We start from the raw sequence: 21252 nt of genomic DNA, 5'->3' as shown, positions 1-21252 counted from the left end.
ACACTTTCTCGGAAGCACACCTTTCTTTTTTAAGATAGGGCCCAAAGGAACGAGAGCTGTGTCTTCTGCATCTTTTTTTTTTATGCCTTTTAAAAAAAATTCTAAGTCCACCTATATACAGGACAAACCCACTGCCATCTATAAAATGTAATGTATCAAATTCTACTTTCTCTCCTGACTTACATTTATCATTTGAAACTGAATTCTGGGTCACAACCCCCATTAAATTCCTCAATCAGTTAGACAAAAGAAAAGTATGTCCAGATTCCTACTCAGATTACATCCATTCTTAGTCATTTGAAACTTTTTTTTTCCCTCCCACCCCAGCTGCTAAGATAAGCTCCCCAGGCTTGCCATCCTTCTCCTAGTGTTAACCTCTTCCTTGCCAAACTCTGGGTTCCAGGGCTATAGGGATTTTGAAAAAGGAATAAAGACTGAAGGAAATAAAGGCATTAATCTCTATTTATAGAGAGAAACTAAAAGCAAGTCTCCCAGCAGCCCCAAGTCAAAGGGTTCAGGTTAAAAGGGTCACAGACTTTCAAAACAAAAAGGAACTTTTAGTGATCAGTCTACCAAACCTCCTTTTACAAACAAGGAAACAGAAAATACTACATATCAAAATAATTCCCTAACTGAACAATTCCTTAAAATTCCATATTCTAGATGCAAAGTAGCTACTGGAAAATGCAAAGAACAGAAATTTTACAATAACTTGTTTCAGAAACATATCCCACTCTTCATCTGTCTAGGGGGCTTCACTGTGAATTTTATTTCTATGTAGCGCAAGTGAAAGCATTCATTCTTTCCATAAACATATGTTGAGTGCCTACTATGTGAAAATAGCAGGGGTGGGAGGAGGTACAAAAATCCCCAGCCCTCAGTGAGCTTACATACTAGAGAAGGAAAGGAGAAAGTCAATAAACAAAAGAAATAGGCAATAAGTGAAACATAGGGGCGCCTGGGTGGCTCAGTCGGTTGAGCATCCGACTTCAGCTCAGGTCATGATCTCACAGCTTGTGAGTTCAAGCCCCGCGTCGGGCTCTGTGCTGACAGCTCAGAGCCTGGAGCCTGTTTCAGATTCTGTGTCTCCCTCTCTCTCTGTCCCAACCCACTCGCATTCTGTCTCTGTCTCTCTCAAAAACAAATAAACATTAAAAAAAATTTTTTTTAAATAAGTGAAACATCGCATGTAAGCTGGTAATAAGTGCTATGAAGAAAAAGCAGAGAACAGAAATAGGGAGTAGGGTTGGGGGCTGGCAGTAACTTAAAGACAGCAATCGGGGAAGGCTCCCTGACTGAGAAGGTAACATGTGAGTAAAGACACGAAGGAGGTAAGGGAACAGCCACACAGATGTCTAGAGGAAAAATATTACAGGGAAGGCAAGGTCAAAGTCTCTGAAGTAAGGGCCTGCCTGGGACGCTCATGGAAAGGCAAGTAAGGTAATACAGTTGGAATGCATGAGGCAGAGAGCAGCTGGAGATGAGTTCTTAAAACTTAAAATTCTCTAAATCTTAAAGCTCTTATCACACACACAAATTCTATAATTATGTACAGTGATCGATATTAGCTAGACTTATTGTAGAGATATCAGGAAGCCAGATCTTGTACGTTCCTGTAGGCCACTGGAAGGACTCGGGTAAGATGGACTTACTCTAAATAAAATGAATGTCATAAAAGGTATTGAACAGGAGAATGATGTGACCAGACCTAGGTTTTAACATGATGACTCCAGCTACTGATGTACCGAAGACAGGAGTAGCATCTCAAGACCAGCTGAAAGTCTAGAACAATTATCTAAACAGAAGACCACAGGGGCTTAGACTAGTGGGATATCACTGGAATAACAAAAAGTCATTAAATTCTGGATACTTTCTGAAAGTCTTGCCAATAGGATGCGCTGACGAACTGGATGTGGTAGATGAGAAAAACCTACAAACATACAATATATCATGATCCATACAATAACAGACATGTATATATAATAAACTGCATTCATTTGAAGTGTACAATTCAAAGAATTTTGACAGATGTATTTATCTATGAAACTACTGCCACAATCAAGAAACAGATCATTTCTTTCACCCTCAAAAGATTTCTCACACTCCTTTTTCACTCCCTAGCAAGCACTGATGTGCTGCTCTCTGGCACTATAAATTAGTTAGCAGTTTTTAGAACTGTGTGTAAATGGAATCTTAACAGTATAAAAGTCTTTAGAGGGGCACCTGGGTGGCTCAGTCGGTTAAGCGTCCGACTTCAGCTCAGGTCACGATTTCACGGTCCATGAGTTCGAGCCCCGCGTCGGGCTCTGGGCTGATGGCTCAGAGCCTGGAGCCTGCTTCCGATTCTGTGTCTCCCTCTGCCCCTCCCTCGTTCATGCTCTGTCTCTGTCTCAAAAATAAATAAAATGTTAAAAAAAAAAAAAGTCTTTAGAGCCTGGCATCTTTCATTCAACACAATAATTTTGAGATTTATCTATACTGTTGCATGCCTCACTGGATGACTGATGATTCCCTTGTATTCCTGAGTAGTGGTATATCCCCTATATAGTTATACCACATTTTGTAATACATTCGCCCACTGATGAACGTTTGGGCTGTTTGCAGTTTGGGTCTGTGATATTGTGGGATGAGAAATACGTATTTGGGGGCACCTGGGTGACTCAGATGGTTATGCATCAGACTCTTAAATTTCAGCTCAGGTCACGATCTTCTGGTTTGTGGGATCAAGCCCCATGTTGGGCTCTGCGCTGACAGAGTGGAGCCTGCTTGGGATTCTCTCTCTGCCCCCTTGCCCTTCCCCTCCATTCTCTCTCTAAAAATAAATAAATAAACTTAAAAAAAAAAAAAAGAAATACAGGGGTGCATGGGTGGCTAAGTTGGTTACGTGTCCAACTTCAGCTCCGGTCATGATCTTGCAGTTTGTGAGGTCAAGCTCTGTGTCAGGCTCTGTGCTGAAAGCCTGCTTCAGAGTCTGTGTCTCCCTTTCTCTCGCCCTCCCCGACTCGTGCGCTGTCTCTCTCTCAAAAATAAACATTAAATTTTTTTAAGAAAATTTATTTTAAAAAAATACATATTTTCAAGCCATGAAAGCATCATTAAGGGTCCATCAATGGATAAAATGGATGAAGGAAATGTGATGTATATATACAACGGAATATTATTCAGCCATTAAAAAGGAAATCTTGCCACTTGTGACAACATGGATGGACCCTGAGGGCATTATGCTAAGTAAACTAAACCAGACAAAGACAAAAACCATATAATCTCACTTATATGTCAAATCTAAACAAAGAAACAAATCGAACTCAGACAGAGAGAGCAGACTGGTAGTTGCCAGAGGCAAGGGTAAAGAGATGGGAAAAATGGATGAAGGAGGTCCAAAGGTACAAATTTCCAGTTATAAAATAAATAAATCATGAGGATGTAATGTGCAGCATGAGGACTACAGTTAATAATACCGTATTGCGGGCCACCTGGGTGGCTCAGTCGGTTGAGCATCCGACTTCGGTTCAGGTCATGATCTCACGGTTTGTGGGTTCGACGCGGGGCCCTGTGGCGGGCTCTGTGCTGGCGGCTCAGAGCCTGGAGCCTGCTTTGGATCCTGTGTTTCTCTCTTTCTCTGCCCTTCCCCCATCATGCTTTGTCTCTCTGTCTCTGTCTCTCTGTCTCTGTCTCTCTCTTTCAAAAAGAAACACTAAAATAAATTTTTTTTTAAATAATACTGTATTGCGGGCCACCTGGGTGGCTTGGTCAGTTGAGCACCCAACTTCATTCAGCTCAGGTCACAATCTCACGATTTGTGAGTTCAAGTCCCGTATCAGACTCTCTGCCATCAGCATGAAGCCCGCTTTGGATCCTGTGTTTCCCTCTCTCTCTCCCCCTCCCCCATTCATGCTTTGCCTGTCTGTCTGTCTGTCTCTGTCAAAAAGAAACATTAAATTTTTTTAAATAATACTGTATTGCAGGCCATCTGGGTGGCTTGGTCGGTAAGTGTCCGACTTTGGCCCAGGCATGATCTCGGGTTCCCCTGCATCAGACTGTCTGCTGTCAGCACAGAGCCTGCTTCAGATCCTCTGTCCCCCTCTCTTTGTGACCCTCCCCCACTCACATGTGCTCTCTCTCTCTCTCTTTCAAAAATAAGCATTAAAAAAAAAACAATACTATATTCCATATTTGATTTTTTTTAATGTTTACTTATTTTTGAAGGAGAGAGAGACAGAGTGTGAGTGGGGGAGGGGCAGAGCGAGAGGGAGACACAGAATCCGAAGCAACCTCCGGGCTCCAAGCTGTCAGCACAGAGCCCGACGTGGGGCCCCGTGCTGAACCCACAAACTGCAAGATCATGACCAGAGCCAAAGTCGGATGCTCAACCGACTGAGCCACCCAGGTGCCCCTGTATTGCATATTTGAAAGCTGCTAAAAGTAAATCTTAAAGTTCTTATCACACACACAAATTCTATAATTATGTACAGCAATCGATATTAGCTAGACTTATTGTAGCAATCATTTTACAATGTATACACATATCAAACCGTTATGTTGCGCACCTGAGACTAACATTATGTCAACTATACCTCAATTAAAATATACGTATTTTGTTGGTCTTCCTCTGGTTCCTGGCACAAAGCTCCTAAAACCCTTGGAATCTTTTGAGCAATCATGGTGACAGGAACATCTTTTGTTATTTATAATAAGCCCCCTTTCAACCACACCTGACTTCATATTAATTAAATGGCTGCCATGGGCTCCTTGACACCTACAGATTGGGGGCCATTGCCGGAGGAACCAACTATGTAACTAAAGGGTGGAAACTACCAGCCCTACCCCTGACCTTGGAGGATGGAGACTGAGTTGGACCACCAACCGCCGATGATTTAATCAATCATGCCTACATAATGGAGGCTTCACAAAAACCCTAGGTTATGGGGTTTGGAAGGATTTCCAGGTTGGTGAACATATCCTCGTGCCAGCAGGGTGGTATACCCCAAACTCCTGGAGAAATGAAGCTTCTGCACATGGGATTCCCAGATCTCTCACACGTCTTCATCTGACTGCTCATGTGTATTCTTTATAATATACTTTATAATAAACCAGTAAGTAAAGCATTTCATTGAGTTTTATAAGCCATTATATGGCAACCTCTGGAATCTGAGGAGGGGGTTAAAAACTCTCAATTTGAGGGGCGCCGGGGTGGCTCAGTCGGTTAAGCGGCTGACTTCAGCTCAGGTCATGATCTCCCAGTTCATGGGTTCAAGCCCCACGTCAGGCTCAGTGCTGACAGCTCAGAGCCTGGAGCTTGCTTTGGATTCTGTGTGTGTGTCTCTCTCTCTGCCCCTCCCCCACTTATGTGCTTGCTCTCTCCATCTCTGTCAAAAATAAAAATAAACATTAAAAAAAAATTTTCAAACTCTCAATTTGTAGCCAAGTTGAGCTGAAGTGTGGGTAACCTGGGGACCCACTACTTGTGACTGGCATCTTTAGTAGGGGACAGGCTCATGGGACTGAACCTTTAACCTGAGGGTCTGTGCTAACTTGTAGACAGCATCAGAACTGAATTAAATTGCAGGACACCCATCGGGTATCTGCAGAAAATGAGAGAACTGCTTGATGTGGAAAATCCACATTTGGTATCAGAAGTGTTGTGAGCAAAAAACAGATCTTAGTAGTAACGGGTTAACGTGGATAAAGCTGATAGACACATTTGCAGACCAGTTTTTGAGTGAACATAGGTTTTCATTTCTCTTGGGTAAATATCTAGGAATGAAATAGCTGGATAGTGTGATTAGGTGTATGTTTAACTTTTTAAAAGAAACGGCTGAGGAGTTTTCTAAAATGGTTGTAACATTTTACATTTTTACCAGCAGTTGATAAGAATTCCACGTCTTTGTCAACACTTCGCATTATCAGGCTTTTAACACAGCCATTCTAATGGGTATATATAGGTAGTATCTCACTGTGGTTTTAATTTGTATTTGTCTGATGATTAATGATATCAATCACCTTTTCATGTGTTTATTAACCATTCATATATCTTTTGTTTTAAGAAGTTAATTGCCGAACTTAAGTTTCTTTGCATTCTATCTTATTTTATTTTTCTGCCATACTGCCAGCTTTTAAGTTTCATTTTAAAAGCATGTATTAATTTCTTACATACAGTGAAAGGTCTTTCTGGGCTTATTCAGATGTGTTTAATTATTCCTCAGTATTATACCATTTAAATTGTTTTAATAAAAAATGGTATTTGGTAATGTTACTTCCTCCTAATTACTTTTCACTAAAATCTGTCTTTATTTTTATCATTTATTTATTCTTCCTGTAAACTTAAATTTTCTGGTCAAATTTCAAAAGAAATTCTGGATTCTGGCACAAATAAGGTTAACCAACTTTGGAAGCACACGTTTTTATTTGGTCATCACATTCAGGATCATAGTAAGACTTTCCATTTAAATCTTCTTTTTTATCTTTCAGTAAAATTTTATAATTTTCTGTATTGATTAGTCTTCTTTTTTTCAATTAAGGTATTCTTTGATCCAATAGTAAATGGAACATTTTCCACTATATTACCTTATTATGTTATAGAAAAGTCACTAACTTTACCTTTTATCCAACTCTCATATGAATTCATATCTAAGTGTTTCATTTTCTCTTTTGTTTCAAGGTATAAGCATCCCGCCTACAAATAATGTGAACTGTATCTCTTTTTCCATCAATCTTGCTTCCAATTCTGTTACGTTTTATTATGTTGTCTTGAACTTGGCAATAACAAAAACAAAACAAAAAGTTAACTAATGGTGGTATTACAGAATCTTTATTTTATTCTCTTTTCGCAGAAATGTCTCAGGCATTTCATTAAATAGCATGATATTGGCTATTGGTTTGGGTAGAAATTCTTTTTTTTTTTTTTTTTTTATTTTAACTAAAGTAATCTTCATCCTATTAAAGACATACCGTAAGGGATAAATATCGAGTTTTATCAGACTCTTCTGGCATCAGTTGAGATAATCATGTAGTTTTTAATATTTGAGCCCCTATCCATACATTTTATTCAACAGAGAAATTCTATCTGATTATGACATTGTTCTTTTAATACCCTGTTGAATGTGATTTGCTAGAATTTCATATTAGCTTCCCATAACTGAACGCGGTCTATAACAACTACTATTTTGGTGCTCTGTCTAATTTGTTATTGGCACAGAATGAACTGCGTAGCTGTCCATTTATATGTAGGTATACTATGAAACAGTTTAACACAGAAAATGATTTCCTGGAGAGCCTGGAAGAACGTGTCCATAAAACTATTTAGGTTTTTTTTCTGGGGCGCCTGGGTGGCTCAGTCGGTTGAGCGTCCGACTTCGGCTCAGGTCATGATCTCGCGGTCCGTGAGTTCAAGCCCCGCGTCGGGCTCTGTGCTGACAGCTCAGAGCCTGGAGCGTGTTTCAGATTCTGTGTCTCCCTCTCTCTGACCCTCCCCGGTTCATGCTCTGTCTCTCTCTGTCTCAAAAATAAACGAACGTTAAAAAAACTATTTAGGTTTTTGTTTTGTTGGTTTTGAGGAAATGGGTTTGTAGTTCTCATAATTAAAGAAATGGAAAAGCTATTTGACTGTACAAGTATCTATTCACCTAGCAAGTATTTATTGAGTACCCATCTAGGCAGCAGGCCCTAGAGTTTCAATAGTGGGCAAAACAGCCATCAATGCTACCCTCAGAGAGGCTGGGGGAAAAGAGACACAAATAGTCAGAATCATTGTTAACAGTATTAAGTATATGAAGAAAAGGTATAGAGAACTATGAACACATATGGCATAAATACCCAAACTAAGTCTGTGAAGACTAAGAGATAGTTTCCTCACGGAGGTGAAATTTTTGAGTTGAAACTTAAAGATACATAGAAATTAACTGTTCAAAACAAGGGAAACCGCATTCCGGGCAAAATAAATAGGAGGTACAAAGGTCCTACAGTGAAAGAAGACTGTGTGTGAGACAAACAGAAACATCAGTCAGCCCAGGGCGCAGGAACCAAAGGAGTAAGGCCACAGGGCTGGAGAGGCAGGCAGACGTCAAAGGATTCGAAGGCAAGCAGAAGGTATTTTTACCTTAAGAACAATGGAAGCTAGTTAAGGGAACTTCAAATAGAGGAGCACAATCATATTCTTCTACTTTGCTCGTTGATTTTTATGCTTTACATTTGCTAGGAAATTTTAGATTTCATCAAGATGTCTAAGAATAGTACCATAAAACTTGCAAAGCAGTCTCATAATTTTTTAGATCTCTTCCCAATTTATAGTATTCTTTTTTAGTCTGTAAAGTCATTTCCTTTTTATTTTATTTTTTATTTTTTTGGATTTGCTACAGGTTCTCCTGTATTTTATTGGGATTTTGTAAGAAATCCATTCTTGGCCCCTACTTTCACTTGCTCAGTAAGGAAGGAACAAAGTAAAAATTCCTGCCATCTTCTTTGGGGGTAGTGGGGAAAACGACCTCTTTGTGTCCTCGAGCAAAAGTTCTTCACTAAATCTTTCTCATCTTGGGTTTTCTTTTGTCCTGTTCTCTTTGTTTCTCCCTCATCTACATTAACCTCCTTATTTTTAGTTCTGTGTCATTTTGCTGAATTGGCAGATCACCCTCCAGCCTGTATAATCCTACTCAAATCAACAGAAGAAAAAAAAATACACAACACAACTACTGCCTTTGTGACTCTCCTATTGTCATTGTTAAGCTATTACAGCAGTGCTTCTAAGAGACTGTCCTGTATCAGAAGTCACTGCAACAGGCTTTGGTGTACCTTTAAAGATTAAAGAAAAAAGAGGGGTACCTAGGTGGCTCAGTCAGTTAAGCATCAGGTCATGATCTCACAGCTCTTGGGTTCGAGCCCTGCAGAGGGCTCTGTGCTGACAGCTAAGAGCCTGGAACCTGCTTGGGATTTTGTGTCTCCCACTCTCTGTCCCTCACCCGCTCACATTCTGTCTCTCTCAAAAATCAACAAACATTAAAAAAATTTTTTAAAGAAAAAAGAGAGTACCTTTATGGTCAAGGTAAAACTCACAGTACTGCAACTGCATCATACCATCTCTTAATTTTTTTTTTTAATGTTTATTTATTTTTGAGAGAGAGAGCATGAGCAGGGGAGGAGCAGAGAGAGTGGGAGACACAGATTCGTGAAACAGGCTCCAGGCTCTGAGCTGTCAGCACAGAGCCCAACGCGGGGCTCGAACTCATAAACCGTGAGATCATGACCTGAGCCAAAGCCGGACGCTCAACCGACTGAGCCACCCAGGCGCCCCAACATCATAACGTCTCTTAATAGTATCTAAGAGGCCAAGCAATTAAAAAATAACATTTTCAGAGGACAGTGAGATTTCAGTGTGTGTGAATGTGTATGCCCAGAAACTAATCCAGCAGAATGAACACATCAATACTTGGGTAAGGTAATGTCCAAATGGAACAGTTACAGAGAGATCTTCTGGAGAGGTTATCAATCCTCCAAACAGATTTCATTTTGCAATGAGGCAGTCAACTGCCCTAAAAGCCAAAATGAAGTGATGCCAAGTGACTTCACTGCACTTTAATTCCCAAACAGAATCCCTTACAGCTACACACTCTGACCACCTAAAAATTGCACCAGATCTCCAGGATTGGAACATTACTTCAGTTAGTGCTAACTATACCCAGTTTACCTCCTGTCTCTCTCATTCCTTCCGCTCTCATCCCTTCCCTCAAAGGGGAAGTTGGGAGAAGCAAGCAAGGTCCTCTCTTTGCAGGAAAATGAGAAATCAACAGTTTCTAATTCTGCTCAGGAAAAAAAGGCACGGTGAGCTCTCTCTCCTTTCTGTAAGCAAAGACTATCCCTCCAGAGCAAAAAATGATTTCAGTATGTCTGTAATTGGCTATTCTTATGAAATGGAAGAATACTTCAGAATCCCTATTGTGAGCTAAGAAAGTAATCCTGGAGAAATATTCATTATCTATCCATTCTCATTTCTGTTTAACCAGTTGGGGGACTGAGAATGGGGGATGGTCAGGGAGAAAAAACTACTGTGTATAGACACACTACTCTGGCAGTTAAGATCAGGTTTATTTCTACTATGTGCTTATGTTCTCATAGAAAATGTACAGAAATAGAGAAGAAAATGCTAGAGAATAAAAAGCACCCACAATCCCACAATACAAAGGAAACATCATCTGGGATGATTTTCTCCTGCTCATGCTATATATCCCCAATCCCCAGGGGAATACAGCTGCTTGACTGTACTGCCCACCTCCACCTCAAAAACACCTCTTTAAATGATGTCTATTTCTTTACGAGGGGCAAAAATCTCAAGTGAAACATTGTTCCTGTAGTGATCTTCATTATAACACTTTCAGGAACACTGGTATCAAAAAGTGAGCCTTATGGAACCTCATAAATGAAAGAGGGAAATTTTTTGAAGGCATATAATACTGTACACAACTTTTAAAGACTTAAAAATCTACAGAGTTTTGGCTATTCTCTAGAAAAATATACATTACAAAAAATATTTCAAGAAGATAAAGAATATCTGAAGAGACCCAAAGCCAGAGATTGGAAAAAGTAAGTCGCTTATCTATATACCCTCAGAGTCATTTAGGATGAGCTCATTTTTAGAGGTGAAAGCCTAAAATAATCCTTATATAAAGTCAATCAGTTCATTCTATAGACTGACCTAATCCTGATAACAAAACTTAATAAAAATAGCCTCTCTAAATACAAAAGCTAAACCAATTTCACTTATGCAGATACACTTTTCTTTACAAAGAAAAAAAATCTGGGGTGCCTGGGTGGCTCAGTGGGTTAAGCCACTGACTTTGGCTCAGGTCATGATCTCACGGTCCATGAGTTCGAGCCCCGCATCGGGCTCTGGCTGACAGCCCAGAGCCTGCAGCCTGTTTCGGATTCTGTGTCTCCCTCTTTCTCTCTCCTCCCCTGCTAATGCTCTGTCTCTCTCTTCTCAAAAAATAAATAAACGTTAAAAGTTAAAAAAAAAAAAATCAGCAAATTGAATGTAGATATTAACTAAATTGATTGAAAGGAATAATATATTTGTAAATAATTCACCCAGAATTTCCAAGTTATTCTGGATGGATATCCTTCCAATTGTTTAGAAAGTATAACCCCAAAATGTTACAATGATGAAAAATGAAATCCAACCCCATAATCTTCTAGATAGGTTATCTGGTCTTTTCTTAATATTAGGGGACTTAAGGATTGAGGCCTACACACACACACACACACACACACACACACACACACTAAATGTAATACAATACTTCCAAAGTATTCATTTCCTGCCCCAACACGGACTAAACGAGGGTACTCATGACTCACACCTTATCTGCCATGCTACTGTAATGTCGTTCGCATCCATCACTCACCATCACTCCCTCCTTACCCATTTTATTTGGCCCAGGCACCTATGTCAGCACCAATCCATTAACATCCAATATGTCACATTATTGCCACCTGCTGCTTGCAAAATGTTCTTCTTCTTTTAAGCAACTAACGTAACATTTAAAAATGCATTTGGGGGCACCAGGGTGGCTCAGTCGGTTAAGTGTCCGACTTCAGCTCAGGTCATGATCTCACCGCTTGTGAGTTCAAGTCCCGCATCAGGTTCTGTGCTGACAGCTCAAGGCCTGGAGCCTGCTTCCGATTCTGTGTCTCCCTCTCTTTCTGCTCCTCCCCCACTTGCACTCTGTCTCTCTCTTTTAAAAATAAACATTAAAAATTTTTTTACAAATGCATTTAGGGGCACCTGGATGGCTCAGTTGGTTGGGGATCCAACTTCAGCTCAGGTCATGATCTCACAGCTTGTGGGTTGGAGCCCCGCATCGGGCTCTGTGCTGACAGCTCAGAGCCTGGAGCCTGCTTGGGATTCTGTGTCTCCCTCTCTCTCTGCCCTTCCCCCACTCATGCTCTGTCTCAAAAATAAATAAACAGGAAAAAAAAATGCACTTGGATTGGGGCACCTGGCTGGCTCAGTCAGTAGGGCGTGCGACTCTCAATCTCAGGGTTGGGAGTTCAAGCCCCACATTGGGCATAGAGATTACTAATAAATAATAATTAACAAAATGTATTTGGATCATGATACTGTAAATCATTACTTTGAAAGAAATGAGGGCTACCTATATGAAGAAACATCATAGTAATCTGAGCAGGCATGTCATCGTAACCTAAGGGCTAGGACATTAGTTTTCAAGACATCATCCCTACCAACAGATGAGGGAAAGAATACAGATGTACTACCACAGATTATTAATCAGTTAAAACAACTTTTCCCACCCGTTATATAAGAGAACACTGACAATTCTACTCTTTCAACCTCAGGGACACTGTTAAAGGAGAATGGGCGGAGACTGGCCAGTCACTTCAACTCCCAGGCAGCAGCTTGGGTAAAGAAAGGATCTTTCCTACAGTGATCACGCTACACCATGCACAAGGTCTATTCTAACATTAAAACCTAATCCTGGGGTGCCTGGGTGGCTCGGTCAGTTAGGCATCTGACTCTTGATTTCGGCTCAGGTCATGATCTCATGGTTTGTGAGATCAAGCCCTGCACTGGGCTCTGCACAGACAGGCTGGAGCCTGCTTTGGGTTCTCTCCCTCCCCTCTCTTCTCTCTGCCCTTCCCCGGCTCATGCTATCTCTCAAAAATAAATAAGCAACAACAACCAAAACCCTGAATCCTTATTCTTATATACATCCTCAAGAAGTATTTGAGAATATTAGTCAAATTAGCTGTATATGCTCACATAGAAAATCAACAAAAAGCCCAACTATGATTTTCAGTACAGAGAATCATTCACAGTGCTCTAATTGCCTTTTCTCCACACTACTGCCTCAAAAGAAGCTTCTTGGCTGTATTTCAGTCCAACTGAAGAAAATGATTAAATGCATTATTTGCTCATTCTTTACCAGTATTTGTCTACTTAAAATATAGTGAATACTACCAAAACTAGCACCAGGCTTATCTCCTATTACAGCTTATTTTCATTTTTAGTCACTTAAAGTTCCAATACCCATTTATGTGAACCTACCAAAATGCTACATTTGCATATTTTAAAAGGAAAGACTTAAAAGGCTATTTTCAACTACACTTCTAACCCTATTAGAATCAGTGTAAATAGGGGCGCCTGGGTGGCTCAGTCGGCTAAGCGGCCGACTTCGGCTCAGGTCATGATCTCGCGGTCTGTGAGTTCGAGCCCCGTGTCGGGCTCTGTGCTGACAGTTCAGAGCCTGGAGCCTGTTTCAGATTCTGTGTCTCCCTCTCTCTGACCCTCCCCCGTTCATGCTGTGTCTCTCTCTGTCTCAAAAATAAACGTTAAAAAATAAAAATAAAAAAAAAAAGAATCAGTGTAAATATACTGACAAGAGAATTGTCCTTTCACAATCAACATAAACAAACAAAAAGTAAGTGTTCTGTGAGCTTAAGCACTTTGCCTTAAATATTTAAAAATAGTAGTTCTCACATTTATTTAGGTGATGGAGTACGAGAACCACTTATGAAACATTTACATGTGTAATTTTTTAAAGAATATTTAATTTTAAGTATCTGGAGCTGGTGTGATTAATAGGTTTCAATTATTTAATAATAGTTCTAGAAGAAAATGTAAATTGAATCCATTTTCTGAAAACTGGAAAATAATTATTACTTCATTAATTTATCGTCATAAGTGAACTCACTTATCTTAGCAATCGTTTCTCCCTCCGCCTCCCCCAGAATGGCTATCCACAAAAGACACACAATACCAAGTGTTGGTGAGGATATGGAGAAACTGGCCTCCTCATACACTGCACTGCTGGCGGGAACACAAGGTGCTTCGGCCACTTTGGAAAACAGTCTAGCAGGTTCTCAAATGGCTCAACACAGACATACCACAGTACTCAGCAATTCTGCCGCTAGGTATAGATCCAAGAGAACAGAAAACACATATTCACATACAAACTTGTGTAACAGCATTATGCATTATAGTCAAGAAGGAGAACTGCTCACTTTCCTCCTGTATTATACTGTAGATTCCTTGAGTCTGGGGGTTAATATCTTTGTATTCCTCACAATGCTGTGGACATAAATGTCCATCAACTGGTGAATGGATGAACACAATGTGAAAGCCACACAGCGGAACGTGATCCCACTCTGAAAAGGAATGAAGAGCTAATACTTTGCTAAGACAATGCATGAACCTTGGAAACACCCTAAGTGAAAGAAGCCCAGACAGACAAGGCCACATATTGTAGAAATCCACACGAAATGCCCAGAAGAGGTCAACCGATAGGGACAAACAGATTACTGGTTGCCAGGGACTCGGCAAAGATAAGAAAGGCAAGTTCTTGCTAGTGAACATCAGTCTCTTTGTGGGGTGGTAAAAAGTCTCCTGGAATTATAGATTGGTGATAGCCACACAACTTTCTGGATATACTAAAAGCACTGAATCGCACACTATTAAAAGGTAAATTTTCCTATATATAATTATAGCTCAATTTTTTAAAGTATTGAACAAACATACAAAAAGTACAGGTGGTAACACTTACAGAGATATTAAATGAAGCCTCTTTTAAATATTTTATCTATCATGAAACTTGCTCACCTATATGCCTGGTTAAGTATGTGTTTATGACGTAAACATTTGTATTAAAAGTAACGTCACAACTAGTAACCCATAACTTTCACCACGTTTCAATGTACCCATCAAAAGTTTAGATTAAAAAAGACTTAATGGGGTGCCTGGGTGGCTCAGTCGGTTGGGCAGCCGACTTCGGCTCAGGTCACGATCTCGCGGTCCGTGAGTTCGAGCCCCACATCGGGCTCTGTGCTGACAGCTTGGAGCCCGGAGCCTGTTTCAGATTCTGTGTCTCCCTCTCTCTCTGACCCTCCCCCGTTCATGCTCTGTCTCTGTCTCAAAAATAAATAAGCGTTAAAAAAAAAATTTTTTTTTTTTAAATAAAAAAGACTTAAAAAGAAGTGCGGCAAATGAAAACAAAACCAAGTATGGGATTAAACCAATTACCCACACTATTCCCTTAGGGTAGTTCACGAATCACTGGTAAATTCTGAGCACCGTAAAAGATCCCGATTCCAGACTGACTTACACAAGGTAAATATTATAACTTTTTGACACCGATTTCTACCAACAAGTCAATGACTGTTTGTTTTTATTCTGTACCACAATAAATGTCTAAAACCTAATACTGAAGCTTTTGCTAGGTCTCGATTCTATCAATTCCCTTCTGGAAAAAAAAAAAAAATTCCTACAGGAACTCAGAACAACTGCATGTAATAACTTAAGATCTTACTAACTCAAATTAATATTACTGGAGGACTGTATGAATTATTACTACATTAAAATAATAATGTGTGAATTATTAATATACTAAAATAATCTTACTATTCCTACGACACAGAGTAATTCACTGTAATCCTAGCAAAGTATACTGAATTGCCAAGCCAGAATCTGCCTTGGTCTAAAGTCAACAACTATTCTCCAAGCAGTTATGTCCACAGTATTGTGAGGAATACAAAGATATTAACCTCCAGATTCAAGGAATCTACAGTATAACACAGGAGGAAAGTGAGGAGGTAATATAAACTGGGGACAGACTATAAATGTTGAGAATCTTACAGTTTAACCTATATGAGGAAACCATTAAGGGATGTGAATCATCGACTCCTATGTTAGGCAAGCAGAGTACAGGTACAGGAAGACCAGCCGGGAGACTCACACAACAGTCCGGATGATAAGGATGGAGAATCTAAATTAAATAATGGCAGGGGAAGGACAGATGAGGAAAGTCTTCTGCATCTTATTTATAAGGTAGAACCAACGGGATTTGGGTGGCTGCATAGAGAGGAGGCAATGTCACTTAGAAGTTAAGGCTTGCTAGGATTTGAAAACACATTCCTGGGTTAGAGGTTTGGCCCTGACCCATTTCAGCTGTTGATGTCGGGCAAGGACTTCATGTCTACGGGTTTCCATTTCCTCTGTAAAATGGAGATAATAATAGTGTCTACATGTCATAGGGTTGTTGTAAGGATTGAACACATGTAAAGCCTGCTACATAGGATGACAAGGTCAACCGTAATCTCACAGACCATGACAGGAAATACAGGAAGAACTGTAAATGGGGATAAGCATGGAGATTAGTTAAGTATACTAGATTTCTGCTTGGGCCCCACAGACAGAATCTGTAAGTCTAGAGAATGGTGAATGCCACAACAGGATTTGTGGAAGTAAATTAAAATATAACGAAAAATTTCCAGCTATGAAAGGCCTTGAACGCCATGCTACAGGATTTGGACTTAATAAAAAAACCTACTGTCTCCTAAATATAGAGTTCGGAGTTTATCTACTATATCGTGCTATTTATTTCCCAGGTGAGAAAACTAAGACCCGCAAAATGAAGAGACATCCCAAAAGTCACACCACTCATTGATATACATAGTATAAGCATGTTAATAGATTAAACGCTGGCTCTCTACTCCTCCCCATTCAACAGACAGCCGCATCTTCTGACGCAATACCAGCCAAGTCCCCAAGACATGATGGTGAAGGTTGGAGTAAACAGATTTGGCCGTCCAGGGCGCCTGTTCACCTGGGCTGCTTTTAACCCTGGCAAAGTAGGTATGTCACCACCAATTATCCCTTCATTCTCCTCAACTATATGGTCTACCTATTCCAGTATGATTCCAGCCATGGCAAATTCAATGGCACAGTCAAAGCTGAGAATGGCTAAACTTTTCCCCAGTGGACAGCCCATCTCCTCTTCCAGGAGTGAGATCACACCAACATCAAATAGGGTGATGCTGGTGCTGAGTATGCGGTCGAGTCTTCACCACCATGGAGAAGGCTGGGGCTCACTTGAAGGGTGGGCCCAAGAGGGTCATCATCTCTGCCCCTTCTCCTGATGCTCCCATGTTTGTGATGGGCATGAACCACGAGAAGTATGGTAACTCTCTCAAGATTGTCAACAATGCCTCTTGCACCACTAACAGCGTGGCTCCTCTGGCCAAGGTAATCTTGATAACTTTGGCAACATGGAAGGACTCATGACTCATGACTCCATGCCATCATTGCCACCCAGAAGACCATGGATGGCTGCTCTGGAAAGCCGTGGCATGACAGCCAAGGGGCCACCCAGATCATCATACCTGCTTCTGCTGGCACTGCCATGGTGTAAGAAAGGTCATCCGTGAACTTAACAGGAAGCTCACAGGCATGGCCTTCTGTGTCCCTACCCCCAATGTGTCAGTCATGGATCTGAACTTCTGCCTAAAAAAGCTGCCAAACACCATGACATCAGCAAAGAGGGGAAGCAGGCACTAGAGGGCTCCTTTAAGGGCATCCTGGACTACACTGAAGACCAGGTTGTCTCCTGCAACTTTAATAAGTGACACTCTTCCACCTCTGATGCTGAGGCTGCATTGCTCTCAATGACCACTTTGTCAAGTTCTTTTCCAGGTATGACAAATAAATTTGGCTCAGCTACCAGGTGGTGGGCCTTATGGTCCACATGGCCTCCAAGGAATAAGAGCCCCCTGGACCACCAGCCCCAGCAACAGCAAGAGGTAAAGAGAGGCCCTCAGCTGCTGGGGAGTCCTTGCACCAACTCATCCCCCAACACAGTGAGACTCTCCGGACCTCCACAGTTTCTAGCTCAGACCCCCTTGAAGAAGGGGAGGGGCTTGGGGAGTCCTACCTTGCCAAGTACCATCAATAAAGTATACTGTCCACAGCCAAAAAAAAAAATTAAATGCTATTCATACTCTTCATTTGCTTAACAAAACTGAATCCTTAAATGAAACTTCCTTCTCTCTCCATCGTTATGGTAATGGAAAATTTGAAAGTACTGGCATAAAAATTAAAAGGATTTAATGTAATGAAGTAATGATGTTTATAACATAGGTTTTCAACAAATATCATTAAATCTCTTCTTTAAAAAATAAGCAAGTACAGAATTTTAGGAAAAATTATTTCACTGATGATATGATCAATTTTTATTTATCTTATTTTGAAATAAAAAGAATTTTTAGTATAGTTGACAAATTTTATGTTTTATTCTTTTTAAGTTTATTTATTTTTGAGAGACAGAGAAAGCGAGTGGGGGAGGGGCAGAGAGAGTGAGAGAGAGAATCCCAAGCAGACTCCTACTTTAAGCACGGAGCTGATGTGGGACTCGAACTGCCAAACCGCAAGATCAGGATCTAAGCCGAAACCAAGAGTCGGATGCTTAACCAACTGAGCCACCCAGGTACCCCAAGACATGACAAATTTTAAATATGAAAATGTGTCTTGAATGGTAATTTTAAAATTGTTTTAGTCAAGTAAATATATTTCCTAAAATACATGTTACAGAACTGTAACATTTGTTTTATTTTGAGAAATACCGTTACAGAGACAGTAACAGTTATAAGAAGCTTTCTTTCTGTAGTCCTAAGACCCCAGTACACAAAGACACTGTATGAATTAATGGAGTATCTAGAAGACTCTGTTGTAAATCTCTAAATGCCAATAATGACCACTACTTTTTCTCTCTTTCCTTTTTCTTTTTATAATTTACTCCTTTCAGTGCATGCAGCCTTCCTTCTGGGTCCACTTCCGTACTAAGCTTCATATGCTTCTGCCAGAATGGTGCTTACCCAGAACAAAGCTTCTCTCTCAGTACTCAACAAGGCACCATTACTATATTCTGTACATAAAACATTTCAACTCTGATCAGAAGCAAAGCTATATGGGCAAAAAATAAGACCAGCCAATGAGCAAAAGTTTTTGTAGACATCATAACCAGAACGATATAATAAATTATATGCGATGTCAAGGCCCTCAGAATCCTAGCTTTTAGTTTAAAAATAAGTTATATTTTATAAAGAAGCTTGAATGCTTTAATGAAAGAATCTCCTTCCAGATCCGTGGTATCATAAGAACTATCTTCATTTAGTTCTTGAATCAGAGTAAAAATATGTTTTTAATTTACTGCACACCATTAACATAAGAATATGAATACCAAAGTTTATGAACTCTTTTGCAACCGAATTTAATCATACCCACACGTTAATAAATGTTTGATTATTCTTGTTTTCATTTCAGACAAATTATATTGGACTTGATGTCCATAAAATTTTAAGATATTTCATTTTACTTCTAAGAAAACCCCATGTTGTGGTTTGCAACATCTCTCATTACTGAGGAAGAAAATTGCTGAGCCAAAAGAAACTAATTACAAAGAGATGAGGCAGTATAAAGAAATAATCTATGGGTATAAATTTTCAATGTTTGGTCCTGTAAGGGAAAATGGAACAGATTATTTTAAGTACTCAACAGTGAACTTTTAGCCTAAGTAGGCCATCCTCCTGACACCATCTATTCAAGCAAAGGAGGAGGACTTTTAGGACAAGAAAGCCTGCCTTTTCTTACCAGAAGACCACAGGAAGGGTCAGCAGCACTTTACTTTGCATTTAAATGGTCCTACAACTCAACTGGGCCAAGAAGCATCCCGATAGAAAAAGTTTTAAAAATTGATCGATTTTACCTGAAAGAGTTCAAACAAGAACTGAACAAAAACAAAAAAAAACCCGTTTCATAACAGACACGAAGTGCCAACTGAAAATTGTATTTACATACACCCAAGTGAAATTTACTTTGTTGAAATAACATTTTTCACTAATTCCAAATGCCAAGACATGTAATGCTAATTTGAGAATGCAGACTCTATGGGTTAACCAATTATTTTTGGGGAGTGACCTTGGTATGACTTACCACAACAAAATCAACTTTTCAGTAACACAGATGGTAGACCAGACACTGCCAACGTTTTAAGCTTGGAAAATGCTTTTAATTTTTTTTTTATTTCCCCATGCTGTGCTTACTGCTTTACATATGTCTCTGACTGCCAAAGAATTGTTAACTAATCGGCATGAGATTCATTTTGTTAGTACACAGCTGGGTACTTTAGTCATATAACATCTGCTTCTCAACCTATCTTCTGCCTTTGCTTCGTCTACCTCAAAACGGTTTCTGAAAGTTGTCACATTAAAGCATATATGCCTCCCAATATTTGGAAGCTGAACCCGATCATCATCGCTATGTGTATTATTATTTTACAAAATTATCAGTGGCTTCTGAATAACGAAAAACCATTCAGTAAACCTAAGTTGTGGAAAATCTGGCATTAACATCAATTTGTAAAACATAGTGGAGCCAAAGAATGAAGCTTAGTAAGAGTCACGCAATAAACAGAGGTGCCTGGGTGGCTCAGTCGGTTGGGTGGCCGACTTCCGCTCAGGTCATGATCTCATGGTTCATGGGTTTGAGCCCTGCGTCGGGCTCTGTGCTGACAGCTCGGAGCCTGGAGCCTGGAGCCTGCTTGGGAATCTGTGACTCCCCCTCTCTCTCTGCCCCCTTCCCAGCTCATGCTCTGTCTCTGTCTCTCAAAAAATAAATAAATGTTAAAAAAAAATTTTTTTTTTTAAAGTCATGCAATAAACAGACATTATTCTTTGCATATATATCTCTAAGCTCTGAGTGAAGCTCTAATGGAAAAACAACTGAAGCTTCAAAATGTGAATATTAAAAAGAAAAAAATGATATGATGTACACACAGGAAAGAACATTCTGCATTCTGCATTCAAGGCTCAGATCGTCTGTACACTTTACTTTTTAATATAGAGGGACTAATTAACCAGTCCCTGAGTCACTTCACATGAGTGTTACTCCAGCATCCTACCAACACACAGAAAGGTGAGGCTCAAACATAGACATTCAACTCACGTTGCACACTATTCCAAGTGTTTGTTTCCAAATGGGTTGGAAGTCAATGAATATCTCTGGATAGGAATAACGTATGAGGGTAGTTAGATCTCAGGTCAGGCTCCAAAATGTGAATGAAGTAGAGACCTAATGACGGTATATAATACAAACACCCTTCCTACCACTGTCTGTAGAGCAAATTCTGCTCTAGAAATGAGCAGAATGAGCGTGACAGACACATCCCCCCTCACCTGCAAAGCGGAAGGAGCTCCACAGTCCAGTTTCCCCTTCCTCCCCCATCAGCCAAAAACCAACAGGATGAGCAGGTGGAAGGAGGTCTAATAATTGTAAAAAATTCCAACACCAAGAAGCTGGGTGGTAGGAGGCAGAACGAAAGAAGATCCTGTTGTTCTGAGTCCTATGAGGGGGGCAGGAGAAGTCCCAAACATAAGATACTAAGGGAGAAGTAGTGACTTTGGGAACACCACCAACTTCGG

The 21252-nt window shown here is 40.1% G+C and overlaps 1 protein-coding gene and 1 pseudogene across 3 annotated transcripts in view; one reads left to right on the top strand and one right to left on the bottom strand.

Annotated features, from left to right (window-relative positions):
- The window catches only part of LOC122241561, a 37875-nt pseudogene extending 20155 nt beyond the window's left edge, over window positions 1–17720 (top strand).
- The window catches only part of MAGI3 (membrane associated guanylate kinase, WW and PDZ domain containing 3), a 245345-nt gene that overhangs the window by 165445 nt on the left and 58648 nt on the right, over window positions 1–21252 (bottom strand). The gene's annotated exons all lie outside the window — the stretch shown is intronic.

The sequence above is a fragment of the Panthera tigris genome, chromosome C1 (assembly GCF_018350195.1).
Source record: "Panthera tigris isolate Pti1 chromosome C1, P.tigris_Pti1_mat1.1, whole genome shotgun sequence".
Classification (NCBI taxonomy): domain Eukaryota; kingdom Metazoa; phylum Chordata; class Mammalia; order Carnivora; family Felidae; genus Panthera; species Panthera tigris.
This window is presented reverse-complemented; position numbering and strand designations above follow the sequence as displayed.